Genomic DNA, 11,606 nt, shown 5'->3' on the forward strand with positions numbered 1-11,606 from the left:
CTTGCCCCTTTGAATGTACTGGGATCCAGAGGTGTAGCTGGGAAAGGCGCATCCTCTGGGCAATGTTCCCGTATCCCGGACCACCTCCTCCAGCACAGGGGAGCCCCCCGGACTGCTGATGGGTTATATGTGCTCTTGGAGGCTGGCCGCCCTCAGCTGTGTGCCTTCATGCAGGAGGGCAGAGAGGGGCTCCCCAGAACTTCAGGACAGCTTCAGGTGTGGGTGGAATCCAAGATTTTAAAATGCAGAAGCTGAAGGTAAAATGGAGGAAAAGGGAGACCACGTGGCCGGGCAGGAAGGACTCGGGCTCCAAGCTGGACAGAGCCGGTCCAGCCCCTGCCCCGGTGTCTCTGTCCCCCAGTCACCCTGCTTCCCGCTGGGCCTCCTGCATCACCCCACTGTCCTGTCCTGTCCTGTCCCAAACATGAAGAGGGTCGAGAGGGACAAGTCTACATGTTTCAGTGAATGGTTACGTGATCACTTTAATGTGTGTTAAGAAAATATAGCCGTTATATCCAATCTAAAGACTTTACAGACTTTTTTAGTAAATACGGTACTTTGACATACTTAATTTAAACAAAAACTATGAACAGATTTAAATAATACTAAGGGGCTGGATACAGCGATCCTCACTGAGGTGGTGTGGGAGCCAAGTTTGAGTAGCACTGAGGTACCGTGTGGGGCGGAGGTGTGGGGCGGAGGTGTGGGGCGGAGGTGAGGGTTTGTGGGCGAGCTCACATGCGTGCACCCCACCTGGGCTTTCCACCTGAATGCGTGAGATCTGCCGTCCATCCCTGCCCGGCCCTGCAGGCGTCCCGGCCCCAGGCCCCTGCAGCGACCCCCCCGCCCGTGCTTTCACACAAGGGAAAAATCAACAAGGCTCATGCACACACACACATGCGTGTGCACACACACCCGAAAATCAATTAACTCCCCCAACTGTGTGAATAGTGAGCACACATTCAATAACTCCCCCAACTACTCCACCCAGACCCTGGATGGCTCATTAGATCATACAAGGTGTGGGTAATCACCCGGAAAAGCAACACTGCTTCCCTGTGATGCCTGATTTCCCTCCTCTCTCCTTAGCTTCCCTCTCGGCAAAGGGAGAGACTCCGGGTCCCCTGGCCAAGGAGGGCAGCGTGCTGGGGGTGGGCTGGGTCAGGGACTTGGGGTCCCTTCTCAGGCCGATGGAGGACTTTCCACCACTCGGGAAGAAAGCCACAGGAGGCAGCCGTCCTGCAGAAGCGTGGCTGGTCTTCAGGGAAACCCCCGGCCCCAGCCTGCTTCCCTCTCTCCAGCCCGAGTGCGGGGTGATGTGGGGGATGGCCTGTCCCCGGGGAGGAAGCACGTGGCTCTTGGTGGAGGACAAGGTTGCCCGCATGCCCAGATTGTATGAGAGTCTCTATCGTGGAGCAGTGGAGGGGAGAATGAGACAAATGGAGAGCAGGCGGAGGTTTCTGGCACGTCACAAGACTCCATGCCAATGTTGGGGCACGCTCAGTGACTGTCATTTTCACACTAGAAAACCAGGTAGAGGGCGTGGGCAGGGCTGGCCTCGGTGCCGGTGCTCATGTCCACAGTGTTCTCAAGGGCTGAGTTGGGGGGCCACATGCGGGGGTCAGATATCTGAGTTAAAAGCCAAGAGACTACCCGGCTGGCGCATGTGGGGTCCACGCATGTGAGCACACGCACGGGCTCTTCAGGGGAGCCTCAGGTAAGGGGTTCCCCAGTGGCTGTGTGTGCTGTGGGACAAGGAGGTCGGGTCACAGAGGAGGGCGCATGTCCGTCGTGGGGGAGGAAGCCCCTCTTGGAGGCCATGTTGCCTGAGCTGCTGGGCCTCCGGGCCTCCTCAGTGGACCAGAAAGTAACTCTGGCCTGTAGGTCCCTTTTCCGAAGCAGGGACATGGGGGAGGGAATAAGCAGGGCCTGGAAGTTTCCAGACTAAGAGGTAAGAGACCCCAGGGCTGCCCTGGCTCCCCTCCGGGTGGAGGGTGTACAGGACTAAAGAATATTCCCCAGAATTCACATCCCCTCAGACCTCAGAATGAGACCTTATTGGCAACGGGGATTCTGCCGACGTCGTGAGTCAAGGTGAGGAGGCCCTGGACGGGGATGGGCTCCGATCCAGTGCCTGGCATCCTCCTGAGTAGGCCATGCGAAGACACACAGGGGAAGTCGCGGGACAGGGGGGCAGAGACTGGAGCGATGAGTGCACGGGCCCAGCAGCGCCGAGGCCTGCCAGTCACCGCCAGAGCAGTGAGGGAGGCGCTGGACAGACTCCTCGGGGCCCCGCCAGCGCACTGACCCTGGCTTCTGTCTTCCTGAGCCAGGACGGAGTGAGTTTCGGCTCCTGAGAGCCACCTAACGTGTGGCAATTTGCCACGTCAGCCGCAGGAGGCCGAGGAGATGGGGTCCTGCTCTCTCCTTGGCCTCCGATGTCAGGGGAGGGCCCCACGCACCTTTGCCGTGAAGGAGTGATTTGGGCTGACATCTGCCCCCTCTACCACAGTTTGCCGCATACCCCTGACACCTGTTCAGCGTAGCCGTGCGATGGGGCCAGTGCAATGAAGCTGGAGGGAAGCGTGGGGTGAACCTGGGGCTGAGCCCCCTAAGGGCAGGTGGAGCTGAGAGGTGGGGACCAGGCAGAGCCTGATGGGGGACAGAGGCAGACAGAGCAGAAGGTCCAGCTGGCGAGGCCCCTGCCAAGACCTGCGGGGAGTGGGAGGTCGGGGGACGTGCCCACCCACCTGCCTGGGAGAGGCCGTGGCAGGTGCATCGGGCCGGCCTCAAACAAGAGACTGGGCAGCAGGATTCAAGTGCTCTACACTTAAACAGGATGATTAAGCAAGATAGGGGTTGGGATGGGGCCGTCGTCACAAGGGATGTGTCCCCAGAGGCACTCGGCAGCACCACAGTGAGCCACAGAGCACATCACCCAGCCAGGAACCCAGGCGGACCTGGGCCCTTCTGCAGGCGCTGGGAGGTCCCATGGATGCGACCCAAGCCTGCTCTCTGGCCCCTCTGAGCCCCGGCTTCCTGGTTTCATAGTAAGGATTGTCATTTCCCCTCACTGCCGTGCCATAAAGACTACGTGAGAGTGTGTATTGGGTGCCTTGCGTGGAAGCCGGCCCACGGCAGGGACTCAGTGGTAGGCAGGTGGCGACGGTCTGCCACATGTCTGAAGATCCCAGCAGAAACGGGGCCGACAGCGCAGGCAGGGATCAGATCAGAGATGGGCATTCAGGGGGCCACGAGGACCAGGGGCTGGGGTCCTGGTCCAGTGTGACGGCTGAGGTCAAGTGCAGACTGGGGCTGGAACCAGGCTGACGGCCAGAGGGGTTCAACAGCTCTACCGTGGCCTCGGCCGGCCTTGCGCAGACAGGGCCCCCGGGAGGGTGGTCTGGCTCCCCACTGAACATCACTCAGGTCCCCCAGAGAGCGAGGGCCTGGGTCCAGGAGGCTTCAGAGCAGGCTTCCTTCTGGAGGCCCCTCCTGTGGGTCCCCTCACCTCCATCTGACCGCCTTCATGTGGCCCCTGCAGAGTGGTGGGGGGCAGCTGTCTCCTCTGTACAGACAGCAGGCTCGGAGCCCCCAAGAAAGGCCCCGTGTCTCTTCTTCGCTGACCACCATTCGCCGCATCAAAACACAAAAGCAAGAGAAACACAAACAAAGGATGCCCCAGGGTAGCTCTCTGCTCTGGGATCCACAGCCGAGAGCGACTTTGAGAGGCCATCTGGTCTACCTGCCCCCTGAGCTCAGGCAGGCGCGTCTCTAGGGAACCAAGTCTGGGGGTGGAGAAGGGCATCAAAGGGCGTCTGAGCAGCGTCTGTCCAGCTGTTGAGTCCTTTGGACTCCGCTGAGCCTGGACTGAACATTCCCAGGGTCTGGGGGCTCACACTTGCTGGACGCTGTTCCTCCGCACCGAGCTGCTCCGCCCCCCGCACCCCGCACCCCCGCCCCAGAGCACGCTCGCTCTTCGCCCATTGGACTCTCACGAATGTGAGAATGTGAGACGCACCGCTTTGGAAGCAAATACATTTGTCTCTTCCCCAGTTTAATCCATCAAAGGGGCACATTTGTTCACATTTGAACGGCTCTGAAACCAGGATGCATCTTACCATCAATGGTGTCTCACAATATAATTGGCAATCTCTTCTCTTTTTAGTAATGCCAAAAATAACAGTGCGTATTAAAGTCGACGGTGTCTTAGATTAGATGAAATACAGCTGTGCAGGCAGCTGGCCTCCATGATGTCACTCACAGCTGCACACAACCAGGTGGAAAAGCACTACCCCACCCCCACCGAAGTCGGAAAGGTGGAGGACGGGCCCAAGGTCGCGCGGCTAAGAATTCGTCGACCCAGCGTTGGACCCCAGCCCATTGGACGGCTCAGCCAGAACGGCTCACTGTGTGTGTGGCCAGGACGCCCCCGGGTTGGAATAGCAGCCCGGCTCCACCCCTGCCACCCCGGCCAAACACTCACACCCCGGTTGGCCCCTCTGTCCTCAGCCCTTGTGGTACCGAGCCAGGTCGGCAGCAGGGCCTGCCCTCGGCGGAGGCGAGGAGAGGCCGGCTGAGGGCAAGGGGACGTATGTGAAGACTCCTGGGGCTCCTGTCTGCCTGATTTGTCCCTGTCATCTACTTCTGAGCGAGATTAAATATGGGGGCCACCACTCCCCAAGGGTTTGTCCATCACTGGGCTGCAGGCTTCCTTGGTCATTCTCTCCCCTGGAGCCGCGGCGCCGAAGGTGGTGGCCGAGAGCATGGCGACTCTCCCATCACTTTCAGATTCATGTCCCACCCCCCCCCCCCCGTCCCCGGGCTGTATCATAGCACCTGTCACAGTAGGATCTCGGGGCAGGACTTCCTGTGCCATCTGACAAAGGAGGGGTCCCCCAGGAGGCCAGAGACGTGGGTGAAGGTCGAGGCGGAACCCCCAGCACAGCTCTCGGGATGTCCCCCCGACAGCGAGCCGACTACGGGTGGGCCTTTCTAGCACATTCTGCACTCCTGCCCAGAGCAAGCATCTCCTGTCCTGCCCACCTCCCCGGGGCGCTGCTGAGACCCAAAGCCCGGGCATGTGCAAAGACCTCCAAGGCAGATGGAATGGGGCCCCCATCCGCCCCCAGGTCACAGCTCAGGGGGAGCTAAAACGCCTCATTGGTGTGCAGGTGCTGAAAGAATCGGGGTGTCTCCGGGCTTGGGGGCCGCCCTCTACCGCACGCCTGAGCCCTTTCTCCGGGCGCGTCTCACCTGATACCCGGCCTCTTCCGAAGACACGCATTGTAGGGGAGGCCGCCGTAGCCACAGCCGACACAGCGCGTGCCCTCGCGAGCTGACGATGCCCATGCCACGCGCCCCACCCTCCATGTACCACTTGTGGAGGAAACAGTGAGCGGCCTCCAGGATCCAGTTGACCTGGTCCGAACTCCCCCAGTGGGCAGGTCGCTGGAACGTTCTGCGCCAGTTCCCGCATCCAGCTCGAAGGGCTGGGGTGAGGGTCGAATGAGATGCCCCAAGCCCTGGGGGTCCTACCCCTGCGCCTGGCACATAACTTAGCGGGAAGGCGGCTGTAGCAACAGAAACCACAGCGAAGCAGGAACACTGTCGCCGTCAGTCCCTCTGGTGATCCCACGGCCCCGTGTCCGCCCCTCCCCAGCCCCTCCCCCACACTCCGCCTTCCTCTCCCGTAGCCCGCGCATGTCAGGGAGCCAAGGCTGCTGGGTCCTGTTTGGATCCGACCCTCGCCCCCTCCCCAGTTTCTAGCAGGACATACCCCACCCACCCGGCAGCTGTGTGGAGGAGTGAAATCTTTGATAGCTGTGCTGTGTCCCCCCGTAGAAAAGGCTACAGGCAGATTGAAACGGGGTTCCCTTACAACACCGGCCTGGGGCATGGGGGACTGTTCCAGAGACCTGTTCACGCACCAAAGGAGGGAGCTCTCCTCTTGGCGGCCGCTAACCTCACACCTAGAGAAACAGGCATTTCTCTATGACTCCCAGGTGCGGCTGGCTGGGGATGATGGCGTCACACACGGAGTCACGACAGGACTTGACGATCTAGGAGTAAAAACCCCTCCTGAAGCCGTGGCCGCACCCCTCCGAGGTCTCCTGGGGGACCCACGCAGGGGGACAGCGGCCAGGTGAGCGGACAGGTGCCCCTTCTCCAATGAGCAGGGCTCGGGCAGGCTGGGCCAGAACAGGATTCTGGGCCGGAGGAGTGCAGACCTTCCCTTACCCCTGAGTCCAAACCTGGACGCGAGCCACTGTCACAGGCCGGCCAGAGCTCTCCAGGAGCCCCGCCCAGCAGGGAGCCCTGGCCCTGGGGTTCCATCAGTGACACTGGGTCACTCCTCCCTGCGGCGGGGAGTCGGGGGCTCTTCTCCTCTCCGCCCGCGTGCCCGCCTTACACACTGCCCCAGGCTCCCTCGTTTCCACCTGCTCTCACGCCCGGGCCCCTTCTCTCATCTGAGCCACGGCCATAGCTGACCGGCTGCACCCCTGACACTTGAGGAATGAGGGGAGATGCCACAGCGTGGGGACAGACAGGACACTGCGCCTGGACACGAGGGGAGATGATTCCCAGGTGTGCACCAACCAGCGAGAGGCAGGACACGAAATAGAGAGAGAGAGAGAGAGAGAGAGAGATGGGCAGGAAACCCTCTCTGCCCTCCTCCCAAGTGTCCCAGGCTTCCACAGACGGGCTGACTGGAGATGCTCCCACCTGGCTGGGTGCTTGTTGAGCAACCCACCAGGTGTCCTTGCAGCTGCCCTCAAGCTGTCGCGGGGGGACAACACAGCGCTCCTTCCCATCTTCTGCTGACTCACACCCCTTCCCCCCTCACCCTTGCTGCCCTAAGATCACAACTCTCCAACAAAGCAGCAGCACTTAACCCCTGCCTCAGGCTCCACTCTCTGGGGAACCGGACTCAAGGCCCTAAGTGTCACATCTGATGACCCTCATCTCGGACACTATGCGTGTGGTACAGGAACAGAGGGAAATCCCCCCCTTAACTGTGTTTTCTTCGATAAAGGAGCAGCAAACAGACACAAGACCTCAGGCACATTTATTCACGAAAGAGGTTTTCAGACGAGACGCAGAAAGAACTTTGAAAGCGTTCACACCTTTGAGGGAGAGCTAGAAACTCTGCAGCACAGGGGGGTAAATGCTGCCGCGACAAGGGAAGCCCGGGAAAGCGAAGGCAGCCCAGATCGGCGCCGCTGCACGCACACTTTCCGGAGGGAGAGGCTGGCATCTCGTCTGCGTCTGGAAGCACAGGCAGTGGTTCATCTGGGCTAGAGAAGGAGGGCAAGCTGGAGGGATGGAATCAAGGGCAGAGGGCACAGAATACGCCACGTCCAGAGGAGTGAGAGATCAGGGCGCCCCTGGGGACACCAGGCCGTTTGGCACAGGTAAAGGTGTGTGGGCGTGGTGGGGCAGTGAGGGCCCGGCTGGCGGGAGGGAAGTCGGGAAAGGCAAACCAAAGACATGGTCTGAGAGCAGGAAGCTGGGCTTCATCCTTGGAGGCGGGAAGTCCCCGCAGGTGACACAGAGGCACGGCATCTTCAGAGACAAGTGGGTCATCCCAATAGGCACAGCATGGACGTGGCCCTGGGGGGCCAGGGGCAGCGAGTCGTGTAGAAGAGAGTGAGGGTGGCCGGAAGCAGGAAGGCATGGCAGAGGGGAGGGCGGGGGAGCAGGTTCACACAACTTGACCCTCGTCGGGGCACAGAGTGTCTGGGTGAGACAGCATGGGGCCAGGTGTGACCCCAGGTTCTGGCTCGAGGTGCAGGTTTTTGACCACGGGGTCTTTCCTGGGTTACGCATCTAGGGGGGGAGCAGACTCAGAGGGCTTAGTAATGCAATTTGGACACTTTAATTTTTGACATGCCCGGTGTAATGTCCAGGAGAAGACACCCAGGAGGCAACTGGCCCTGGGTGGAGGAGGGCAGAGCTCAGAGGGGAGGTTGAGGCTGCACGTAAGAACCCTTAACAAACAGATTCACCGAATCCGTGCACAGGATGATACAAAAATGAGCAGAGAGTCAAGGAGAAGAGAGGAGAGGGAGCGACGGAAGGTCGGAGTAGGGCCAGAACACCAGCAGCACCAGAGGGGGTAGGCAAGGAGGTAGGGCCTGCACAGACTGATTTTTTTAATTCCAGACTTTTAGAAACTTTGATTTGGAAGACACATGAGAGACTGGAGAAGATTTGGGTCCGGTATTTCTTTTCTGTACAGGAATGTCTGCAGCAACCTTGTGTTTATGTAGCTTCTGCTTGAACACCTCCAGTGATGGGGAGTTCACTACCTATGACTCAGGATGGCTCTTGTGCCAGAAAGTTCTCCTATAAATTGTGACCGAGCTCGCCTTGCTGGGCTCCCATCCTCTGGTGTTGGGTTTACCCTGATGGCCACAAGGTACATCCCTTTTCTCTGGCAGAGGATTGAGTCTCTGAGGTCCAAAGACAGCGGCGGTGTCCCCTGTGACTTCCCTCTTCATGTTGACAGGTCATAGTACATAGTGACCATCCACAGTCTACACTGAGCATCCACAGTCTACACTGGCCACCTGGGGTCCACAATGACCACCCGCGTTGACCGTCCTTAGTCCAAAACTGTTACCTATTGGTCCTGTGTGGAAAAACCTGACTTGCTTTTTCAGCCACAGAGGTGGTGACTTTCGCTGGCAGGTCAGGAGTGCAGAGGTCAAGCCCTGCGCCTGTGCTCATGTCGGAGGCTGTGGGGTAAGGCTGTCACTGGCACATGCTGAGAGCAGGTGGGTCGTGGGGAGTGGTCTGGACCATCGAGGCTGGTCTGGGCCTCGCTTAACTGTCCAAGATCCCACAACAAACAAAACGTGGCGTCTAACCAGGCTCGATACCAAAATCCCACTCTGCACTATGCTAAGTGCCCTTTTCAGTAAAGAGAGGAGTTGGGCCCAAACCCCCTTCCCAGTCTGACTCGTGAGTTATCTGCCACCATGAGCAGAGACGCAGAAGGGAACATCGCGGTCTGGTGATGGCCTGGGGTCGGTCACTCACGAATCAACAGCCTTGCCTAGTTCTGGGCCGCCGTCCTCCCCCCTCCTCACCCCTCCAGCTCACCGGGCACCTGTCATCTGCCCCCTCCCCCGGGGAACTGACTCCAATGCCAGCCCTTCCTCGGCCAGGCACCTCCTCTCCGCCGTGAGCAGCCTGATTCGAGCCACGACGGAGAACATTCCAGAAACCGGTTTAGAGCACTCGGCGGGCCAGCTGCCTCTGCCTTGCCCCAGAGGCTCCTCACCCCGTCGGTCATGCCCGACCCGCAGCAGGCTCAGCACCGGAGATGGGGGCGCCAGATGCCCCTGCAGATGAGCTGATCTCCTGCCTTCTCGGCAGCCGAGAAGGTCTGACAACAGAGGCCTGGGAACCCGGGAGGACCAAGGAGCCCGCGGTCTGACGCGGCACGGCACCCTGGTCACCACGCGGTTGGTTTAGGGAGACTTCTGAGCGCGGGCAGAGGAGGCACCGAGTGTGGGTCCCAGCGGTGAGTGGGGAGGCAGGATTTGAATTAAGCACAAAGATAAGGAAGAGAAGACGTCTCAGGGCCGTTTCAGGCATATCACAGGAGGTCTGGCCGTCAGTAACGCCCACACTGCCCGCTGAGAACTGGGCAGGGGGCTCGGGCGGTGGCGGGGGCTGTGTTTGTTGGCCCCGTGTTTGTCCACTGGAGGCCAGCGCCCGGAGTGTCCTCAACAGGACTTCCTTCTGCTCTGGCTTGACTGCCCCAGGGCAGGAGAGGCGGGGGAGGGGAGAAGCCCCGCAGGGCTGCGCTGAGCTGCCCGGCCAGACCCAACGGGACAGGACTGAATCTGCTACAAGGAACGGAGCAGGTGGGGGCCCTGTACCTAAGGCTTGCACAGTCATGACCTCAGGTGCTCACAGCCAGCCTGGAAGGGGGGCTCATCCCGTTTTTACAAGGAGACGGAGGCCCAGAGAAGTGAGGTGACCAGAGTCCGGGACTCCAATAAGGACAAGGAGGGTCCCCAGTCAGCGCCCAGTGTGAGGCCGTGCCTAGATTTGTCAGCTGGGGAAGGGCGGTGGGGGGGAGGCTGGAGCTGCAGGTCTGGACGCACGAGAGGTCAAGACTCCACCATAGCCTCCCCCGGATTTGACCTCCCCCAAGTCCCTCCTCCTGCACCGGCCCTCCTGCCAGCCCCCCAGGGGCCTCACTCTCCCTGCCCCCGGCCCTCTCTGCACTTGATGTGGGTGGGGACTCCAGGGCCGCCAGCAATGTGCTTGGAACAGTCCCCCAAAGTTTGCAAAGGGCACAAAAAAGAAATGGTAGTTCTCTGGCCACATGGACGTGGCGGCTGATGCTATGGTGACGATGGTTTGGGGCCTCGTGAAGGCATCCAGTCAGCACGCCCTGTACCTTCACGTTACACAGTCGTGTTAATGGGACCTCAACAAGCCTGGAAAACAGGTGTTTGCGGAGCGTAATTCATCATGGCACTGGCCGCACTGACTCGGGCCTGCGTGAATGAGTGGCCGAGAGCCACGTGACCAACGGTGGCTTGATCGTCCGGAGAATCACTGCAGGGCCAGGGGCAAAGGGCCTGGAGGGCAGACTCCAGGCTTGACCCATGGCAAGTTGTCCCCACGATGCTGGGGACATGGTATGTGCTCGTCAGTGCATGAGAGTGAGACCCATCAGGTCAGGAGGAAGGGACAGAGCCCTGGGCTTAGAAATTCTTCAGAATCTGCCTGCCTCTTCCCTCCAACATCCTCCACTCTGTCCTGTCTCTTCTCATGGCCCCTCCCCCGTGCGGGGCTCACTGACTTCCCCCCCACCCCGACCAGGGCTACCTGCTCTTCAAGCCTCCAGGCCTTCCTTCGGCTCCTCTGCCCTCCTACAACACCCTCTGTCCCATCTCCAGTCAGCCACGCTGAATTTGTTTCCCCAGGCTCAGGCTCATCCTTGCCTCCTCCATGAAGCCTCCCCTGATAACCTCTCTCACCTCAAGCCCCCTAACATTCTGTGTCTGTCTTCCCGCAGGGCTCGTGCCCATTTGGGGACATGTCGTATCACGGTGATGGCGGCCAGATCTCAGGGGCTGTCCTTTTCCCTGCGGGACTCAGGAGCCGCTCGCTGGAGCAGCGGTGGATGCACGCGTGGAGCCCTGATCCAGACAGTTTGTCCTGCTCCCAGCCAAGCCGCCCTCCCACCAGGATGCTCCCAGCTCCCTGGGAGCCAAGCGGGATTTTTGGCTGGCCCGACAGAGGAGACATTCAAAAGCCCAGGCTGCCATATGAAATCTTCTCCTGGCTCCTCCTTTGTGATTTTCAGGCTAAAAATAAAACAGTCGGGGACCCCGGTGGCTGCCATTGTCGCTGCTATTGAAACGTGATGAGCGCCTGATCAGAATTATTATGCATTGTTGACAGGGAGATAACCGGCACTTATCTCCCAGTGCCTTTAAAAATAGAGCCTCTTCCTTTTGTGCCGGGGCAAAGCAATAATTTAAATAATTGAAACTCTGAAATGAGTTGGAGACGAATCACTGTGGCTTTGGGCCTTTTATGATACTTTCTCTTTGTATAAAAAAGAATGGAATCAG

At 59.7% G+C, this 11,606-nt stretch overlaps 1 long non-coding RNA gene across 1 annotated transcript; it reads left to right on the plus strand.

Annotated features, from left to right (window-relative positions):
- The first annotated feature begins 1,841 nt into the window (after positions 1-1,841).
- Positions 1,842-4,679, plus strand: LOC132664588 (uncharacterized). Its single transcript, XR_009603802.3, has 2 exons — positions 1,842-2,339; positions 4,169-4,679. It is a non-coding gene; the product is annotated as an uncharacterized LOC132664588 (long non-coding RNA).
- Positions 4,680-11,606: the final 6,927 nt, after the last annotated feature.

This window comes from Panthera onca, chromosome F2 (assembly GCF_046562875.1).
Source record: "Panthera onca isolate mPanOnc1 chromosome F2, mPanOnc1 haplotype 2, whole genome shotgun sequence".
Classification (NCBI taxonomy): domain Eukaryota; kingdom Metazoa; phylum Chordata; class Mammalia; order Carnivora; family Felidae; genus Panthera; species Panthera onca.